This window comes from Tamandua tetradactyla, chromosome 13 (assembly GCF_023851605.1).
Source record: "Tamandua tetradactyla isolate mTamTet1 chromosome 13, mTamTet1.pri, whole genome shotgun sequence".
NCBI classification, from domain to species: Eukaryota; Metazoa; Chordata; class Mammalia; order Pilosa; family Myrmecophagidae; genus Tamandua; species Tamandua tetradactyla.
Window position 1 is genome coordinate 19,302,138 of NC_135339.1, and position 21,860 is coordinate 19,323,997.

The 21,860-nt window shown below is 42.8% G+C and overlaps 1 protein-coding gene and 1 pseudogene across 9 annotated transcripts in view; one reads left to right on the plus strand and one right to left on the minus strand.

Annotated features, from left to right (window-relative positions):
• KCNMA1 (potassium calcium-activated channel subfamily M alpha 1) overlaps positions 1–21,860 on the plus strand; it is a 767,272-nt gene that overhangs the window by 387,132 nt on the left and 358,280 nt on the right. The window lies entirely within an intron of this gene.
• LOC143654509 (ribonuclease P/MRP protein subunit POP5 pseudogene) lies at positions 13,848–14,360 on the minus strand (annotated as a pseudogene).

The window sequence follows — 21,860 nt, forward strand, 5'->3', positions numbered from 1 at the left end:
GGATGTTATGAGGGGGGAGGGAATAGCAGTACATGTTTTTGGGGAGTATCTAATCCGAGGCCTTGACTGCCATGGTAATGGTGGCATTGTGGTTTGAAAATACATCCCCCAGCCTTATTACTTTTACTTGTGCGTCCATTCATTCATTCATTTGGAGTTCATTCATTTGTAACGTCTTCAACATGATAATGCCAAATACTTGAAGGCCATGAAATTGCCTATGATTAGGTAAGGTAATTAAGGAAAACTATCTGTAAGATTAAGAATCTAGCTTTTCTCTCTCTAAAGCCATGTCTCTTTCAAGTATCAAGAAGTGAAATTCCAAATGGGTTTATTGAGATTTTGCAAGAAGGAGAATTCGCTTGCCTTCATCCTGCCAACTCAACTGTCTTTCTACTTTTTGTTTTCCATATTCCCATTTCTGTTTGTCTTGATTTCTTATTTCCGAATTATGCCTTAGTGATACTCTCTTCTCTTTTATCTTAGTGGTAGTGGCAGCATTTTTTCATGGGATAGGGTCACGTTCACAAAGAATAAGGAAAGTTGATTGTTTCTGAAGGGCTCCGTCCTGCCTGAGGGATTCTTTATAAGTGGTAAGCCCTTTGTTTTTCCCATCCCCCCCAGTTCCCTGTGCCTGCTGTTTGGCACACTGAGTGTGCTCACAAAAAGGCTGTTTCCCCATTAGATAAGCTCTTTAAGTTCTTTGGAGAGTTATGCAGTCTAGCTAATTTACTATCATTTTGTATTGTGCTGCATGGCATTTATATACCCAGAAAGGAAATATTATCAACCAATGGACTGTAGGAAAATTTGATCCAAGGAAGGGAGATTTCTATGGAGGTCTTTGAATGACATGGAATATATTTGACCTCCCTCTCCATTCATGCTCTGACAGCACACAGGTGTTGACTGAGCAGTTTCTAGGATCCAACACAGTGGCAGGCACCAGGTAGGGCTGTGAGGATAGGTTAGATTGCACAGTGAACTGTAAAGTACTGCAAAGGCTAGCTTTCATTCTCATCGTTAGCATCCTAACCCCTCGTCACCCCACCCCCGCATCCTATAGCTTGCACAGCTGGGCAACTCATGGCATAGACAGGAAAGCTCCCCCATTTTCTCTCTGTCCAGTTCTTTAAGAGAACCCAACCTTTCTAGGTATTCATCTGAAAAATTAACTCCAGCTCCCCCCTTAGGCTCTTTCTGAGAAGTCACAGCATGCATTTAACCTTTGTTGAAGAAGTCAACCCCAATCACTGTGTGAAGCATCTTTGTTTTCTCCATTTTTTTCTTCTTTTTTTAAATACGCCCCCCCCCCCCAATTTTCTCCATCCCTCCCTGACATTTTTATTGCCAGGCTTTGATTTGGAAAATTATGGGTAGGGAAAGTTCAAGGGCAGGATGTTCAGAACAGCACTGCACATCTGTGAAGGGAACAGGACCGGAGAGCCAGCAGCTGGTGAAAGAATGGAATGTCAGATGGTGGAGGACCTGGACCCACGAGCAGTGGGGGGAAGAGGAGGTGCCTTTGGGGCAAAGGGGCTGTAAATAACTCTGAATAGGAAGCCCTTCTCCTCTTTCAGAATTTGACCTTTAATGACAACACCTGGCTCTCAGATATGGGAGTAACCCTAACTCAACCTTTCTACTTCAACCAGTTTTCCAAGTTGGCATTCTTTAATCAATTGAATATAAACTTAGAAAACAGACAAGGAACAGAGTCGACTTCTATATATATCTCTGTCTCCAAGCAGGGGGATTTTGGGGGATGGGATCTGCTCTTTTGTTAAACAGTTAAGATTCAGCTTGAACTTCACCTTGAAGCTCTTCTTCCTTTCACCTTCTTCATTGATGAGGGGATTTGACCTCCTTGCTTATTTCCCATTATGTAGGAGATGCATAACTACTATACACAATGACATCTAGAAGCACCAAGGAAGCTACTTATTTTGGGAAGTTCCTTGAAAGGAAAGTCAGGAAGTATGCTAGGAGTGAAAGGGAAGACAGAGCTAGAGTTTCCAGGTTTGCTGCAAAAGACAGCTTTAGAATATAATGTTGGCACTTGAAGAGGTTTCAGAGCCCCCTTGATGCAACTGTTCCCTAAGCCTGGCATCCTCTCCTAAGGAAACAGGGTTAAGTGATTTGCTCAAGGTCATCCCACTAGGCAGGGGCGGAACTAGAGGCAGAAGCCAGAGCTCTCCTCTCAATCCTGGCCTTTTCCTACTTCATCTCCTGGGTGCTTTCTGTTAAATAAAAACGGACAATGATGTGATAGCCTACCTATGGAATAATGAAGCAAATATTGACTTTTTATGCCAGTTTTGGCTATTTAGGCCATCATCAGGGGACAGAATTTAGGACTTGGGGAAAAGAACTAAGATAATCCCAGCTGGAAAAGATCAAAGCCAGACAAGTGGGTGCTCGGCATTAGTTTAGTTCATTCCCATTGAGGAAAAACCTGAATTCTTTGATTTTAAGATCTTGCTGCTCAATTTTTTTTTCCTGTATTATTTCATAGGTGGCGATAGGCATTTGTTTCTGTTGTGGAAGATTAACAAGGCTGAGCACATTGCTTTGGCCTGTTCGGAATTTGTTATGCATAACTTTTGAGGACATTTTGCCCAATTCCTCATTTGTTTATCCTGTGCAAACACTGATAACTATATCTATAAAATTAACATCTACTTTACCCTCCAAAATTAGAGCGAATTCTTTCTTTCCCTCTCATGGCTTTCCAGAAGATAAAGATAATGCTTTTGATTATCTGATGCTCTTTGAGCCCTCTTCCTTGTTTTAAAAGAATGATTGTTTGGGGGCAAATGGAGAAAATCTATTCCCTTTCACGTCACTTTCATGTCCTCTGCAATTAGCATGTGTTTGTACCCCATAGGGCTGGATCTTCTCCCCACTTCTCGGGCGTGGCCTGCTGCCTAATGTCACAGCCCTACTTGCATGTGGGAGCTGCAGAGAGAACAGGGGAAGAGCCATCTGGAGGGAAACTGTCCTAGGTTCAGGACAGTCCATGCAAACAAAAGGGCAGAGCTCATGCTTAACACCTCTGCGATGGTGCTGAGAGGCGGGGCTGGCTTTATGGGCCCGAGACAAGAATGGAGATGTGACCTTTTTCTTTTACTTTATTTTCCTTGTCCTTCTTCCTGATAGCCTGACAAATTGTAGCTTTGGGGAGACCCTGGTTGGTGATGAGTCATTTGTGGTTTAAAAATAGAATCCCTTGCAGCAAGGAGGCCCTTGGGACTTTTTGGTGCATATGTCACTGTTCATAGAATTTGGGAGCAGGGAAGGTGTGTGCGTTTGTGTGTGTGCGCACGTGCGTGTGTGCATCTGTGCGTGCATGCATACGCGTGTGTGTCAGCCATGTGCCACCCATAAATGGAGAGGGGAAGAAGAGCATGAAAGGACTGGCAGTTACCTTAGGACGTAACAGAAACAAGACTGAAAAGCTGTGTGCTTGTGGCCTTAGAAGTGTCAGTCAGGTAATAGATCTTTAGTGAGTACTCACTGTGTGCGAGGCATTTTCCTAGGCTTTGGGGGATTTCAAATACTATGTACAAAGCTGGATCTTTTCCATTAAGAAGTTTAAAATATATATATATATATGTGTATATATATACACACACACATATATGTATATGTGTGCATATACATGTACATAGCATTAACAAAGGCCATGGGGTCCAGCCATAAATAAAGGAGAAGTGAGGTAATGAAAGAAGATAAGTGAGATGTCATTGGGCCATATGTTAGTATTTACTAGATTGAGCACTGCTAACAATCAGGGCTGCTGGTTGAGAAGCTGAAAAGATGGCTGGATGCCGTGGCATGTTTTGGCTGTGGGGGAGGTTTTGAGCTGAGACAGGAGACTCAGTCTCCTCTCCCTGCAACTCTAGGAAATCACAAGGTGGGGGGGTCTCCTATGTTCTAAGGCACACTGGCCTCTTGGTTTTCATTTTCAGTGTGCACTGGGTCACGTAGATTTTCAGTATGTGCTTGAAATTGGCCACTGAGATTCGGGATTGAATATGCCTTGGGGACCACATAAGAGAACCGAAAAAGCCAAACCATTTCTGCTGGTGGTACTATCCATTCTCCAATTCCATGTGATTAGAACCTTTGGAAATGTCTAGTTGGAAATTTCCAGAAAGTGGCTGACCGAAAGGCATCCTCTCCGTCTTTTTAAAACCGAGGTCAGTGCGCCCTGTACCTTGACAGGGTCCTTGTCTGCTTACTTGCCACGTGCAGAACACCGTGGGAGGTGGCTGGGAGGGACGGGCCAGGACAGAGAAGGATGCACTCTTGACAGAGTGGTCTCAGGCCTGAGGTGCTTGTCTGGAGACCCAATATTTGCCCCTTCAGGGTCACATTACAATTTCTATGGTCCCTAGGCACTCTGGCGTTCTTGGGTTCCCTTCCTCTATTAAAAAAATATTAAAAATTTTAATTTATGCTTATGTTCATATGGAAGCAAATATATTCCATGCCGGATTCGTTGCTATCTATGCATTATTATTATATTTACCTTTCTTCTGATTTTAAAGAAATTGAAATTAAAACATTTCTGTGGGCTCCTGAAAGTCTCGTGGGCCCTGGGCCCTGTGCCTGCTCTGCCTGATGGCTGTCTCCCCTTCCCCCTCCATCTCATCCTTCTGGAAATTTTCACTGATAAGGAAACATGCTCAGACAGATGCTTTCTATCATGTCGCATTCCCCCCACCCCCAAACCCACCAATGTCAGAAGCTACATCATTTAATTGTTTTAGATGAGAAAATAAAAATAAACGTTCTGTTTCTAGCCATGTGTTATGAGTCTACCTTGGGAAATATTAACTTCAGCAAACAGCGTGTTTAAAGCGGCACTCGTAGATACAACAAGAGGTTATAAGAAAACCTAATAATCTCACTTTTCTGGTGAGTTTTAGAAAAACGTACTCTTTCCACGCTTACTGGAAGGAGTTGTGCTGGTTTGGGAAACGTGTTCCCTGAGAGTACTACCATAAAGGAAAAAAAAGTCTAAGTTGGAGGTTTGCAAATTCTATTAGATAGGAAAGGGTGGCTGTGAGGGATGAGTGCAGCAGATCTGGTGAGAACCATGGGGAACGGAGAGCCCAGGCCTCACCTAGAGCAGCCCCTGTGGATGGTTCCCAAGCAGAGACACAAACCTGTGGGTCCAGAGCTTCCACTATTTCAAAAAAAGAGAGAAAATGGGACTTCTAGATTGTATCTCCAATTTTAAAATACTGGCCACCAATCTAAAAATTTTAAGGCCTTCATAGGCCAAACAAAACACCTCTGCAAACCAGGTTTGGGTCTTCCGTTTTCAGTCTCTGTTCTAAACTGTCTCTGTCTTTCTGGTCTTGAATTAGCTTTACTCCCTGAGTGCCAGGAAATGTTCTTTAACTGTTGGTCCTCCGTCTCCCAAAAAGGGACCCCTTTCCTCTCAAAGCTGGAGCATCATTGTGTCTGAATGTTACTGGTTGTTTCCCATCTAACACACTTTCAAACGCTGCTTAGTTACATTTCCACTTTTCTCTAGGCAAATACTGTATGTACCAGCAATAAATCACCCGTGACTTACTGTAAATCCCCAAAGCTACATATCACTAATTCCACGTCATCTCTGGAAATAACGTCGTTAGAACCTCATAAACATAAACTCTGTTTGTTTAAGAACTGCAAGAGCTTTTTAAACATGGTTACTAAGTCACAAGGGCGTATTTTCCAGGACATAAATGGAAATGAACATATCCCCCTTAAATTGGCAGATTCTTTATAAATAAAGAGGCCCAAATCCGTCTGTTCTGGCAATGTGTTAACTTGACCAAAACAAAGTTGATTACACTAAGCATGTAGTATTGGGAATTATTAGAGAATATCTTCAGACTTCCATAGCTAAGTAAGCACATTCTGGAAAACAGTTTAATTTTAGCAAATGTGGATATATAGCTCTGTTCACTGTGGACAAACCTCATAGTTTTCATCAGTTTCAAAGTTCTCAGTTTGCTCCATTCTGGTCAATGTTTCTTGATGAAATTCCAATGCTTATGGCCTTTTCAAAAGCAGAATTGTAAATGTACATGGACCTTTCTCCCCAGATACAGCCCCAAGTCTGAGCTGTCCCTTCATCGCCTCACCTTTCACTTTTCCCTGGAAACTTGGCAGGTAATGTTAGGGTAGCATTGGGATCTGCTCAAATATAGAGCGTAGAGCTCGGATATTTTCAGAAGTTAGGAGAAGGATGGCCATTCCATGCTGACAGCCCAAATTCCAGTTTGTGCGGAATTGCTTCATCAGTCTGGCTTCCCAATGGAAAAGATTCATGGCACCTTTTGCCTGTCAGAACACTCTCAAGAAGAAGCCATAGATCAGACTCCAGGCTTTCAGTGTTGACTTTTAGTGTTGGAATCTGCTGAAGGCACTAAAGAAACTCTGCCCCCTGTCCCTCTCCATGCCCAGGCAGAGAGCTGTCCCTCTCTTCCTTAATAGCCACCCCCACCCCCCATTTCACCCTCCCAATGCCAGCAAATGCAGAAAATGAACCATGGCTCAGTTTGAGGTAAAAATTGATCTCGATGCCCTAGAGGGATCTGCAGAGATGGGATGTAGAGAAAGGTGAAAGAATGCAGATGCTGTTGGCTGAGTCTACCTGGCGTAGGCTTTTCCTCTGCCAGCAGGAGGAAGGGGGCGAGGAGTACATGAAAGGTTTTGCCCTCTTCATAATAGCACGAACAGGAATAATAAGACGAGGTCTGTAAAGAGCAGCATTAATAATTGAGATGTGCTCCAGGCAGCCGTGCAGCCTGTCCATGCCTCCCGGCACAATCTGTCATCAAGTGCGTGGTGGGGTTGGTGAATAGACAGAGGGAGCATGTGGTGGCCGGGTGGTTGTTTGCACGTATATGCAAATGCTCTCAGAAAAGGCATGGGTGAGTAAGAGGTGATAGCTACAAGCAAGTAAAATTATAGAAGGCAGTATGTGTCAATTAGCAGGTAGAACGTTGGTGGTTCTTATTTGTGTTGGGGAGCCCCTTGGGACTTTGAGGAAAGCTGCAAAAATTTTGGTTGCTCAGGGACCCTAAAAGTTGGAGTATGGACCCCAAGCTAAGGATTCCTCCTATATATAAGGTTGGATCATCTGCTTGCTCACTCTAGTTTCTTCTGCTATGCAAATCAGATGGAAGACAGAGGGCTGCCTTCCTACCCAAAGTTAAATAGAGATTGATTTAGGAACACTTCCCCTCCTGGCATACAAAATCTATCTGAGCAGCCGTCTCTGTCTGCAGTGCGTTTTCACGTCTTGTGCAGACATTCCCCCTGCCTGCCCCTCATTCACTGCTGCTGCTCCCCTACCCCACACTTGGAATCTTGAAAATACAGGAGTGATCTAATGAAACTAAGGGTAGGAGGCCCCTGGCTTCCTAGCCACCCTTCTGTACCAAAGCACACTCAGAGTTGCCTGTAAGGCAAGATGGGTTTATTGGGCAGAGCCCAAGAGCTTTCTCTTTTCGGCTTCTTTTAGCATTGCTGGTTAGCAACTGTTTTTAAGAGGAGAAGTTCTCCCTTAGAATTCAGGGATGCAGATGCTCTCCGGCCAAGATCTGAGACCCGCCCCTGGAACGCCAGGACCTGGGCCCCGCTGGGGGCTGCCTAGACTGATGAGAGAGCTGCCAGTTCTGTACAAGGCTGCTTCGCCTTCCTACCTGTGGGGGGGCAGATGTAGGCGTGGAGAGTCTCCGGGGAGTTCTGTGGACTTATCCGCCGAGACTTTGGACCAATTTGACAGAAAACAGAAGAGCAGCTTTAGAGAAAGGCCCTGTCTCCCTTGAATTCCCTGCTTCCTTCAGATGTTTCCCTGCCCTCACCTGTCTCCAGGCCAGCCAAGTGTGACAGTTTAATTGGTACGGGGAAGGGGGGCAGTGGGGAAGCAGGCAGGGGCGACTGGCATCCTGGAAGACGGAGACTCCCCTGAGAAGAGTGAGGGGAGGCGAGACGGGCAGGCGGGAGAGTGCTGCAAATGGGCAGGTCCGCTGGGCCCTGCTGGAGAAGAGTGCTGGCCCAAGAAGACACACTTGCCAGCTTCCTCTTCCATGAGGGGCTCGGGCCAGTACTGCACACTCATGTGTATTGTTGGGGCCTCTTTCCGCCGAGGGCTGGCCGGGAATGAGAAAAGGTGGGCAGGGAAGGTAGCGCTGCTTGTGGGTGAAGAGCAGCATTTGGAATCAGATCTTCCTGGGCTTAATCCTGTTCTCCCATGTCATATTTTACTATCTTTGGACAAGCCAGTGACCTCTCCAAGCTTTAATGCTTTTCCTTTGTGTAGTGGGAGGATGGTGGTGGTGAGGGCTGATGATAGTGCCTACCTTAAAGTAGCATGTGGAAACTTTAATTGTTGCATGTAAAAGCTCCTAGCCCAGTAAAACCGTTAGATGTTATTGTTCTTGTCCTTTTGAAGATTTTAATCAGGTCTTTAGAGAGAAAGGATATGAGCACAGCAAAGTTAAGGAACCACATAACATGCATTGCAAGTGGTGGACAGGGGCCAGTGCTCTGAAAGCTGCAAATCTCAACTCATTAATAGTTTTGAAAAGCAGAGGGTGGGTCACAGTAAACATTTTAAAAAGATGGGCTTGAACAACCTAAGATAAAAATACAGCTAGGGGAGGTAAGTTTTACTTATAGAAATTTTGTTTGTTTCCCTCCCTCTTCCCCCTCTTCCCCCTCCCCCTCCCCTCCTCCCCCTCCTCCCCCTCCGCCTCCTCTTTCCCTCTCCCTCTCTCCCTTTACTATCACCTTTCTAAATCTATACTGTATTAACACATCTGAGTTTATAAACATGTAGTTTGTGATGTAAAATACTTTTCTTACTGTGGATTTTTTCTGTAAAATAGTTTGAGAAACACTAGTGTAGACAATGAGTGCTTTCAGTCTAGAAGAGAGCATACTGCAGGAGAGAGGACAGGAGACTAGAGCTGGGCCCCAAGGTATGGGTCGAAGTTGGATGATGTAGAAGAAGGGGACAGGGTGAGCAGGTGCCTAGACCAGGAAATCCCAGTGTCTCCATGTTGGAAAGTGTTCTAGTTTGCTAGGTGCTGGAAGGCAATATACCAGAAACAGAATAGTTTTTAGAAAGGGGGAATTTAATAAGTTGCTAGTTTACAGTTCTAAGGCCAAGAAAATGTCCCAATTAAAGCAAGTCTATAGAAATGTCCAATCTAAGGCATCCAGGGAAAGATACCTTGGCTCAAGAAGGCCGATCAAGTTCAGAGTTTCTCTCTCGAGTGAGAAGGCACATGGTGAACACAGTCAGGGTTTCTCTCTCATCTGGAAGGGCACACGGCGAACATGGCATCATCTGCTAGCTTCTTCTCCTGGCTTCTGGTTTCATGCTCCCCGGGAGGCGTTTTCCTTCATCTCCAAAGTCACTCACTGGCAGACTCTGCCTCTTGTGGCTATGTTGTTCTGCTCTGCTCTCTCTGAACCTCTTTCATTCTCTAAAATGTTTCCTCTTTTATAGGACTCCAGAAACTTCTCAAGACCCACCTAAATGGGTGGAGACATATCATCACCTAATCCAGCTTAACAACCACTCTTGATTAAATCACATTTCCAGGGAAATGATCTGATTACAGTTTCAAACATACAGTATTGAATAGGGATTATTCTGCCTTTATGAAATGGGATTTAGATTAAAACATGGCTTTTCTAGGGGACATGCATCCTTTTAAACCAGCACAGAGAGTCAGTGAGGGGATTGGGCTGCCTGGAGGAGAGGCCTCCTGTAGGAAATACCAGATGTGGGTCTGTTGCTCACATGCATGAATAGCAGAGAAGAGGGAGATGCTATTTCACAAGTTCTGGTGCTTCCAGATTCTGTTAATGCAGAATCACTGAAAGTCATGTGGTTTATCCATCCACTTTGCCTTTATGCACCCTCAAGCTGAGTAACTTGTCAACTGGGCGTGCAGCTGCTAAAGTAAAACTGGGCACAGGAGACAGGAAAGGGGCCTGTCTGTGCACACATCTCCATGCTGGAGAGTTAGCCTGGGCAAAAAAGGCCTTTGGTTCCATCAGATTTGCTGTGCCCTCTGGGTGACCAAGATATTTCCTGTGCCCTGTTCATTTGTAGACCCAACGGATGGGCCTCCAGGTGACTTGGGCAGCTCTAGTAAGTAGAACATCTGTCTCCCTGCTCTAATTTAACTTCTCTACTGTAAGGCTTGATGAGGTCACAGCCAGAAAACACTGAGACCTCCAGCTGAGGATAAAGAGCAGATCTTCATGTTCATCAGTCCAAGCTGCCCCCCTTGCAACCTGACAAATGAGACTATCTCCAGCCAGGGACAGTTTATAATTGTGCAATCAAATTAACTTGGATTTCAGCTTAATGAAGTGCTTAATGTCCAAATGAAGCTGAGTCCTAACATGTAGAGAGACAGGCTGGACCCCAGGAAAGGAAAAAATGGACTTTGGCTAATGCCAGTTAGTATTAATTGTGCTTGCAAAGTAAACCTTTCAGAAATTCATCCTCTTGTGTGAGACAACCCACTAAGACCAAATTCTACTGTATTTTTTTGCGAAGGGGATTTCCTGCTATGGCTTAGAAACAGGACAGTGGAAAGAACATTTTACTGGAAATCTCTCCTGAACTCCTGTGTCCTGGGGCATATTTCTTAACTTCATAGAATCTCAGCTTTCTCAATTAAGCCATAAAAAATGTCTCCCATCTTTTTCTAGAATTCCTGTTTCCCCTCTGTTCCAGTTTGAAGTTGTTATGTACTCCAGAAAAGCCATGTTCTTTTTCCTTATCCAGTCATGTGAGGACAGCCATGTTTCTTTTATTTCTAATTTAATATTGTGGGGTGGAAACTTTGTTTGGATTGGTTCCATGGAGATGTGGCACACCTACTTGTGGGTGGGACCCTTTGATTAGATTGTTTTCATGGAGACTGACCCACTAGATCGTGGGTATGACCTTTTGTTTAGATTACTCCGTGGAGATGTGACACACCCAGTTGTGGGTGTAACCTTTTGATTAGAGGGAGATGTGATTCCACCGATTCAGGGTGAGTTCTTTAAAAGAGGGAACATTTAGAGAAACTTCAGATACAGATGCTTGGAGAACAACACAAGACCCAGACATTTGGGGATGCAGAAAGAAAATGCTCCTGGAGAAGCCATTTGAAACCAGAAACCAAAGTGCCAACAGACATCAGCCAAGTGTCACCTTCCCAGCTGACAGAGGTGTTCTGGACCCATCAGTCTTTCTTGAGTCAAAGCATCTTTCCCTGGATTCCTTAGTTTGGAAATTTTTATGGCCTTAGAACCGTAAACTTGTAACAGTGAATTCCCTTTGTAAAAGCCAACCTATTTCTGGTATATTGCATTCTGGTAGCTTTAATAAACCAACTCCCGCCCCTCCTTCAGAGTGTTTTGTTCTGGTTAAAAACCAATACTCTGAAGGCAGATAGGTCTGGCACTTGCCAACTGTGTGACCTTGGGCAAAAAATTAACCTCTCTGAGCCTTGGTTTCCTCAGTTGTAAATGTGGATAATAGTAGTTGCTGCTCCTTACCACTGAGTACGTTAAATGAGATACTGCACAGAAAGCGTTTAGTACAGGGCCTAGGAGACAGTAACATTTGTTAAGTACTGATTATGATGCAGATTTCAACGTGAAATTATTTTCATTATGAATTATACATCACTAACTTGGTGTCAATAATATTTATTTTCATTATGCTGATGACTTAGCTCATGTTTAGAGAATTGCAGATGATTCAGTCATTAACTCAATAAATATTTATCGAATGGGTATTATATGCCAGATACTATTTTAATCACTAAGCACTTACATTCTAGTATCAGAGGAGGATAAGCAATAAACAAGTAGAGATATAAATAAATAAGATAATTTCAATTGATGATAAGTACTGGGAAGAAAATAAAACCGGTAATGGGAAAAGCGGGGTTTCTTAATGTTTTTGTGATAAGGACTCCTTTGGCATCCTGGTGAAGTCTATAACCCCCTTCTCAGAATACTGTTAATAAAGGCATAACATAAAAACATTGGGTTGGAAGGAAACCAATTATATCTAAATTATACAGTTATCAGAATATGAAAAACAAATTCATGATAGAGTATGTGTGCCTCTTGACTAATACATTATTATCAAGCTTTAGCAACAGTTCTAAAAAACCACCTTAATTTTAAAGTAAGAGGAATATAAATGATATTTTAAAATATCTGCAACAACTGTAATATGATATGTTAATATCTGGAGTTTCCATTGCTAACAAAGTCATGGGTGTATTATTCTAGTTTGCTGCCTACAATCAGAGTTAATGGAAATGCAAAGCTTGACTAAGAGGTTAATAAAAATTAAGAGGTAATTCTTCTCATCTGAGTTTTCAGATTCCCTGAATTCTATCCAAAGACTCATTGGGAGTCCGTGAATACCAGGTTAGAGACTTCTTGCATAGAGAGTGACTTTTCCTGGGAGTGACCTTTTCCTTCAGAGAGAGGAAGTGATTTTTCTCTAAAAAGTTATTCTGGACATCAATGAAATAGAATCAAGTGTCCAGTAATAAACTCATGTATCTATAGTCAATTAATTTTTTTCACCTGCACAAGCAATAAGAGCTTTATGTTTTTTTTTTAAAGTTCATTACAGGTAGGCTAGACATATCAATTGTTACATATGTTAAAGAAATAGTTACTATTGAGCTTTAACAATTCTGTTATCATGAGTAATGTCTCTCCAGCAGGCTTACTGACTTCTTGAGCTTGGCTTTAACTTGCCATTCTTAAAAAAGGTTCAAAATTCCTGGGTCAGGAACTCTTCTAGGTCAGTGAGGGTATTCCAGCCTTGAGATAAGGGGGAATGTTGAAGCAAAGAATCCACATCTTTCTGTTCAATCAATAAGGAATTCTGAGTGACATCCGTTTTATTATGGAAAAAACATCCTATTTGAAATGTCATTAGTAAATAGCAGAAGAAACCCAGTCAGAAGTGTCTTGCCCCTCCCAATTCTTGTACACTGAGTACACTAATTGTACCTGTCTCCAGGTGAAAGGCAATGTAGGATAGGAACTGCAGAAAACTAGCAGAAGTTGGCAGCTGCTACTTGGCTTTGCGGTAATGAGGTCAGGTGAGGCCAGTCTGTCTCCCAAGGAAGCACAAAAACTGCCCTTTTTTGGCCAAATTACCTGATTAAATATTGGGAAGGATTCTGTTATTTTTAAGGTCCTGTAGGTCTGTCCTGAGATTGGCTATAGATCTGTGCCACATTTGGTTACTTTGTCTCTCATTAACACTTCTGCCCCCAAATAACTTGATTTCCTTAGGCACCCATTTTAGAGGCTGGGGCTATACGACTTCAAGGTGAAGACTAAATATTAAGAATTCATCTAGTACAAATTGGGAGTCAGTCTTCCGACCAAAGCCATGATAGAGGGGAGAGAGAGACTTGGCCAAACATGAACACCATAATTCAATATGTGAAATGCTACAGAAGCCAAACCTACTCTTAAGCCAGGCAATTATATACAAAGATGTCTACAACTCCAAGGAGTTCAACACCTGTAGAACCACTTAACCAGAGAAGTCTTGTCAGCCAGGGCAAAGGTTGAATAAGTCCTCCATTTCAAATTGGTAGTTTGTCCTGTGGTTGGCAGTCATCTAATTTGGTGATTTGTAGAAGATGCTGCTGCATTCTAGATATCCTCATCCAACAAGTGAATGACAAGGTTGGCACAGTGCAGCTTGCTGCTGTGTTCAGAGAGCAGCATTTTGAGGCTTCTCCTTCCCTAGTACATGCCAGGTGATAAGCAGAGGTTCACGCCATCACTGCAGCAGCTTCCTCACCACCACTATCGGAAAGCTCCTCACCTGACTCCTCCTCTAGCAGAGAGCTCCTTGTGACAGATTTCTGGATAACTTCCCACTCTCCTTCATCAGTGCAGTTCTACAACAAGATCAACAGCTGTCTCCTGTTGTACTGAATCAGAAACTTCTGACATGTTCTAATTGTACCTCCCACGTGCAAGGTATTGAAAAAACAAGGATAACGGTGTCCTTTGTTTTCCAAGTATGTGATGAAGGGAAGAGCTGACCACACAAGCTGGTAGAATTCCTTCCGGCATCATAGTAGCACTATTCCAGTATAGGCATTGAGGTATCTCACCGTGAAGCCTATGGAGCAGGCAGCTGTGCCGAAAGTCCTGTGCACCCGGGCGATCCGGGTGTCCTGCATGAGGAAGCTCAGCACTCTGTCCTCAAGACTCAGGCGTCAACGAGGGTCATCGGTTACCAGTTCGCACAGCAGGTACTGGTGCTTGAACTGCACCATTGCGGCCTCCGTGCCCACAGTGGTCAATTAATTTTTGACAAGCTTTGCCAAGATCATTCAATGGGAAAAGAATAGTCTTTTCAGCATATGGTACCGGGACAAATGGATAGTCCCATACAAAAGAGTGAAGTTAGACTCTCACACAATATACAAAATGAACTCAAAATATATAAGAAACCTAAAGGTAAGCATCAACACTATAAAACTCTTAGGAGAAAATATAGGGGTAAACGTCCATGACTATAGATTGGTGATGGATTCTTCAATATGACACCAAAAGCACAAGTGACAAAAGAAAAAATAGGTACGTTGAACTTGATCAAAATAAAAAATGTGTGTGCTTCAGAGAACACAATCAGCAAAGTGAAAAGACAACATAGAGGATGGGAGAAAATATTTGCAAGCCATATATCTGATAAGGAATTTGTATTTAGAATATGTAATGAACTCTTACAATTCAAGAATAAAAAGATGATAAATTTAAAAAAATGGGTTAAGAATGCGATTGCCTAATTTCTGAAAAGAACTTATATAAATAGTTAGCAAGTATAAAGAAAAATGTTCAACATCATTAGTCAACAGAGAACTGCAACTCAAAACTACAGTGAGATATGATTTCACACCCACCAGGTTGGCTATAATTAAAAAAAGAGATAATGACAAGTGTTGGTGAAGTTGTGGAGAAATTACAGCCCTCCTATATTGCTGGTGAGAATGTAGAATGGCACAGCCATTAGAACACAGTCTGGCAAGTCCTCAAGCATTTAAACATAAAATTACCATATAATCCAGCAATTCCATTCCTTGGTATATACCCAAGAGAAATGGAAACATATGTCTACACAAAAACTTGTGTACAAATGTTCAGAGCAGCTTTATTCATAATAGCCTAAAGGTAGAAAAACCCAAATGTCCATCAACTGAAGAATGTTGTATACCCACACAATGGAAAAATATTTGGCAAGTCAAAGGAATGAAGTCTTGATTCGTGCTACAACATGGATGAATCTTGAAAACCTTATGCTCAGTGAAAGAAGCTCATCACAAAAGACCACTTCTTGTATGATTCCATTCATGTGAAATGTTCATAAGAGGCACGTTATAGAGACAGAAGGTAGATTAGTGGTTGCTTAGGACCAGGGGGATGAAGGTTTTGGGGAGGCTCATAATTGAAGGGTACAGAATTTCTTTTTCAGGGTGATAGAAATATTCTAAGATTGTGGTAATGACTGCACAGCTCTATGAATAAACTAAGTACCGTTGAATGGTGTATTTTAAATGGGTGGATAATATGATATATAGATTGTATCTCAATAAATTTGTTAGGAAAAAATGTTATTTGACTGTGGTGTGGAGAATAGAATTTGGGTGCAAGGGTAATGTGTAGAAAAGTGTTGAGCCTCCCCAGAGAGGATGGTACCTTGGGCGAGGCTGGATGCAGTGAGGTGGTGAGTGGTGGCTGCGGGTGGGCGCATAATGGAGGTATCAGGCAAAATGTGCTGTTTAGTTGAAAATGGAGAGGCATCAAGAGTGGCTCTTAGGTCATTGGCCTTAATTGTTGGTGTGTTTCTCCTAGAAGACCTGAGTTTGAGTTACAATCTTTGGAAATCTGTACAGTCTGTTGGGAGGATTAGTGACAGAACTGAACCCTACAGACTCTTTGGTTTTTGATGGTGCAAAGTGTTATCATCATTTTCATTGTATCTTTTAACAGGGAAAATATCCCCTGGTAATGCACACATCTTCACGTGCACACTCCTATATGCAAAACAACCACATAAAAACACAGACATTGGAAAACCAAGCCAGTGAGGAAGGAATGAACCACCAGCCTTGTGACTTCTCATGCCAATGTGAAATTTATTCAGTGGAGACAGATCAGTGATTAGAGTGAGGAGGGAAGCATGTCTTAAACATGCCCATCAAGAGCCTTTAGCATCCAGTCACATGTATAAATAGTAAAGGAGGAAAAGGTCATTTCAGAGCCTTGGGTGAAATAACCAGGATTTCTCCAATCTCCTGATCGCAACTCAAGCCCAGGCTAAGTAACTTGTCAGTCCAGGCGTGTTAAAATCCAAGCTATTTAGGGTCCTTCCCCAGAGACTTGTGGCTTCCATAATGAACGAGCTCTGGAAATTAAAGGGGTAATCAGATTGTTAATTGAGGTTATCCGCTTCACCTCAAGCAGAAGCCAATTAAACTGACTATTCCTAAAGACTAAATGCGCTCTGTTGAAGAGAGTCAAGACGGTTACATGATGTTGAATTCTCCACGGCTCGTTTTCAGGTAGAAATAGGAGACTATTTTCCTTGGAGGGATGGTGGTGGTAGCAAAAGACATAGTAGAAACTTACCCTTGAGTCAGAGCAGAAGTTGGAGCACCCTTAGCTATGCTCGAGGAAGATTTGTTTTCCTTGATATTTCTCTCCTTTTTCTCTGGTGTCCTTTGGGAGCCTGGGTGCCCAGCTCAGTTAAGCTAATTTACGGAGAGTTAATTTCTAACCCTGACTGCGCCAACATAACTTTAGCTATTTAACTCTGGGACAGACAGTTAGACTTATATGGCTCAACGTCCTTTTCTTTATGGTGAAAGTGATTCCTGCCCTCACCACTTCACAGACTGTTTTTGGATAAAATGAGTTGATGGAAGTACAAGTTCTCTGCAAAGTCTGATCCTCTGAATATATGAACTCATTATTAATTTATTGGGTAGGAGGATGGATCTGTGTGTCGGGGTTGGGCATTTGTGTTGTCTGGGAAGGAAGTTCCAAGACATTTTCATCATCCCAAAGGAAACCCTACACCCATTAAGCAGTCATTCCCTATTTTGCTCTCCCTCGGCCCCTGGCAACCACCAATCTGCTTTCCGTCTCTGGATTTCCCTATTCTAGATGTCTCATATAAATGGAATTATGCAATATATGGCCTTTTGTATCTGGCTTCTTTCACTCAGCTTACTGTTGTCAAAGTCCTCCACATCGTGGCATGTATCAGAACTTCATTCCTGTTTACAGCAGGATAATAGCCATTGTATGGATATGCCACGTTTTGAGTATCAGTTGCTGGACATTTGGGTTTTTCCACCTTTTGACTCTCATGAATAATGCTTCTCTACACATCTGTACACAAGTTTTTATGCGGATGTATGTTTTCATTTCTCTTGGATATATACCTACGAGTGGAATTGATGGGTCGTGTGGTAATTCCATGTTTAACTTTTTGAAGACTGTGTTCCAAGGTGGCTGTGCCATTTTACATTCCCTATAGCACTGTATCAGGGCTGCAATTTTTCCGTATCCTCGCCAAAACTTATTTTTGGTTTGTTTTATAAATTATTAAAGCCACCGTTCCTTGTTTTTTTAAATTTCTAGAGTAAAAGCAGACCACTGTCAGCATTGGAACCCCCCTCTGATCTGTCATGGCTTTAATCTACCTGTAATGACAATTTTAGAAGTGGGCTGGCAGGGTTGTGGTAGGAGCAGACATTGGACTTAGAGATGAGATTCAGCTCGAGTCCATCTCTTCCTAGAAGTGTAAACTTGAGCAAATGGTAATCTCTATGAGTCTTGGTTTCTCCATCTGTCCAATGGTAATGATCTTGTCTATGTGAAGACACCATGATGAGGAGATGAGCCAACTTCCTAACACATGCCTGGTGCATGAATAAATGCATTTCCTTCTCTATTCTGAAAACCGATGGAGCAAAAGAGATGGGTCTTCAACAGTACACTTTTAAGTGATTCTTATTACTATTTTGGTGTTGGAACTTATCATAGAATACTTTCTTCCCAGCAGGTTTCCCTGCTTAAATTGTGCTTTGATTAAATTAATGTGAAAATTTTACTATATTTATTCTCTGTTGATGTCAGTTGACAGAAGTGAGGGAAATGAATCTGCATAGGAAAATCAGGAAGATAAACTGGGCTAGCCTTTGATCTTGAGTTCCCTCAGGTGATGATCTACCTGTGTTTGCTTTCCATCCTGTCCGTGATTCAGGATGGGCTTGGAGTGCCTCTCGCTTCTAGCTCTTCCTGTTCCTTCAAAAATATGGCCTTCTGATTCATTCTAAAATATGAAATAAAAAATGTGAGCTACTCCTCTCTCTCTCTCTAAGCCCAACTCTGCAAGGAAAATTATTACCCTCCCCGTATGTGGGACATGACCTTTGGGGTGTAAGTCTCACTGAAAACAGGAGACATGACTCCCAGGGTTGAGTCCGGCCCTGGCACGAGGGATCAACAATGCCTTCAGGATGCAAAGGGGGACAAGAAATGTTTTAAAATAAGGTATCGGTGACTAAGAGAGTTCAAATGGAGTCGAGAGGTTATTCTGGAGGCTACTCTTATGCAAGCTACAGCTAGCTATTGCTAATTGCTGTGGTTTGCCAAACCCCAATAAATGTCATTTCTTTTAACCCCAAGGAACACCTAGGGCTCTAACTAAGACACTACGAAAGTTCCATGTACTACATTTACTTTCCTAAAACCTGTAAGCTCCAGAGGGTTTCTAGGCCAGATAAGTCGTGAAATCCAAAGGGGCCAGCCTCGCCAAGAACATCAGCTAATTCCACCCCTCTCTCCTTTATTGTTGACACCCCTTCTCAACATGAAAAAGTTAGAATGGGCATAGACCAAAGACCCCTATAGATTGGGAATAAGATCAAAGGAGAAGGAGGAGTCATAAGAGAGAAGATAGGATTTAACAAACAAGTATGACTGCTGAATCACTCTAATGATATTTCTTTTAGCTTCCAGTGTTTTGGAGCAGCTAGAAGGAAAAACCTGAAAATGTGGAATGGTAGCTCATACCAAACTTGGAAATCTTTTCTGTAATTGCTTGTTAAAATGTAGTTTGAACATTAAAAAAGAAAGCGGGCCACAAACTGCTTTATGAACTTGTAGGGAGTCGACAATTGCTTAAATTATTTAGGATGTAAATTGCATCTCTGCATAAGAAGTTCAGCCTCATCTCCCAGATGACACGGAGTAAGAAGTCCCAGTGCTCTAGCCTGCAGGGCAGCCTATTTTCCCTCAGTCTGGGCCCAGTGAGTGCTGAGGGCTTCTCCTTCCTTAGGGGTTTGGACTGGGAGGACAGGGGTTGCTGAGTGGTTCCAGGTGACCCACTTTGGGATTTTCTGGTCACTAGAGCTGGTCAAATAATGGGAAAGAGTGAGAAAAGTAGCGAGAGTGTTTAGACCCAGTGCTGAGTTGGCTTAAATCACAGTAGACCAAGGAGATACCTGGACAGGTTAATGGCTTTCAAATTGTTATTATTTCCTTATTTATTAAAAAAAATGATTTAGTGGAGAGATTGAGCTTAGTGTGGGGGGAAGGCACGAGGAGGAAGAAGCAAATTTACAGAGATGCCCTCAGGGGCCCTGGCTACTCTCCTTATAGTCTAGAGACTCTTTGTTATTCTTCAAATCTGTCCTTTTGAGAGGTTTCCTGCCTCACCTGGTGGCTTTTCCAAGTATTCTTTCTGACCATGTGTGCTAAGTACGCTCCTAGAAAACCCCATTCTTCCAACTTGTTACTTTTTTTTTTAAGGTGCTTTGCCGGGGTATCGAACCCGGCTGCCCCACGTGGAAGGCAAGCTTTCTACCACTGAACCACTCCCAGCCAGCTTTTTATAGGTTGGTCCCCAGGCAACTGACCAGTATTCCTGCCCTCTAATTCATCTCAGGCTGAGCGTTTTAGAAAACAAATTAATTAAGTCCTTACTCCATGACAGGTGCAGTGCTAAGTTCTTTCTGAGCATCACCTCACTTAATCCTCACAACAGCCTGTAAGGGAAAACCTTTCTTATCCTGGCTTGACACATGGGGAAACAGAGGCACAGAGAGGTAAAGCAGCTTGCTTAATAAAGTGACTGCCAGGAAATGACTGGGGTAGAATTCGAACCCAGAACTTTTCCTTTAACCTTTATGCTTGGCTAGGGCAAGAGCACAAAATGTTTCTTTTAAAGTCAGGATTTCAACCCTCTGATGATGTCAGCAACGCGAAAGCAGTTTGTGGAAAATTTGATCTTACAGCTTTACATGGAACAACCCTGGTGGTTTGTTTTGAATCAAGAGTGCTATGATAATGAAGTTCAAGTATCCATAATGGAAATCTTTCTGAGAGCTGGTGGGAACCACCCAGCTATGGAGATGGCTCTGTTTTAATTTGGTTCTCAGGAAATACACATAAGACCCCCTATAGATGCCAGTAGTTATTCTGAGTCTAGCATTTATGCTATAATTTGCATTTGGCAGTTCCCGCCACATCTTCCCGCCACATCTTTAGAATGATACCAGAATTTAGAATAACAGACATCTGAAGTTCTGAGGATCTTCTGGGGGTCTGTGAACCCCCAAACCAGAATTTGGGTTTAAGTAGTTGCTCAGGAAAGAAAGCGATAGCTCGCATTTCCTATCTGTTAGCTACTAGTAAAGAGCCAGGAACTTCACAGGGAAAATTTCCCTCTTCTGTTTTTCTCCAAAGACCTCAAACTGCTTGATATTCTGGCTGTTTCCAGGGTGTTGATGTCAGTGGAAGCGGCACACACAGAATAATTATCTAATATGTCAAAACTTCATGCTATGGTCTGGCAAAGGAAATATTGCCCCAAGAAGAGGGGAAGTTGAATTATAAAAAAAGCAATAAACCTTTCCTTAATTACTCCCTAAGAAGGAGATTTCTGGCTTTTAAGATGCACCGAAGGTACAAAAAGCGTATATTTTGTAATGAGCAGGTACACCTCTCTCAAAGTACACTGCAGTTGTTGTTCTGGATGCTATTAGTAAAATTGAGATCATAAAAAATCTTAAGTTATACCCTCGGGAGTGTGTGTCCATCCCGAAATAGTCCCCCCTCCCCCATTTTGCCTCCTTGCGGAATAAACAGCTTCCGTCAGAGCCCTTTATTATTTATTCCTCTTCTCTCCTGAAAGCGTCAAGTCCCGGGCTGGGCGAGAGTATTTGGGAAAGATCAATGAGTCCCAGTGGCCAGGTTGTAGATTACTTAGTGCCAGTTGTCAGTTCTTTTCTCCCTGGGAAAGGTTTGAAATGAGATTGTTTTCAACAGACTGTCCATGATAAATGATTTTCCGAGTAAGAAATTGCTTTCAGTGGCAAACCTCACCAAATCACCCTGACAGGTGTGGTGTCTTCGGCTGCAGGGACCCTTCCCATCGTCATCTCGGGCTTGGGGGAATGAGGGGCTGAGCTCTCAAGCCAGGAGAGGGTCCAAATAGGGTATCTCCTGGACAAAGACAAAAACGATCAGGAGTTTTGTTTCTGGAATGTGCATTCGGTCAGCTCCTTTCTGCTGTTGCTAAAAACCAACAGGGAGGCCCAGGATATTCCAGATCTGAAGGGAGAAAAGGCTGGCAAGGATGGCAGCGATGCTGGTAGGCTGGAGGGGCTTAAACCTGTCTTAGTTCTGGATGACGATGCCATTTCCATGTATAGCTGTTAGGAGCGAGGCAGCCAATGTCGGTTATAAATATAATAGCGATATTT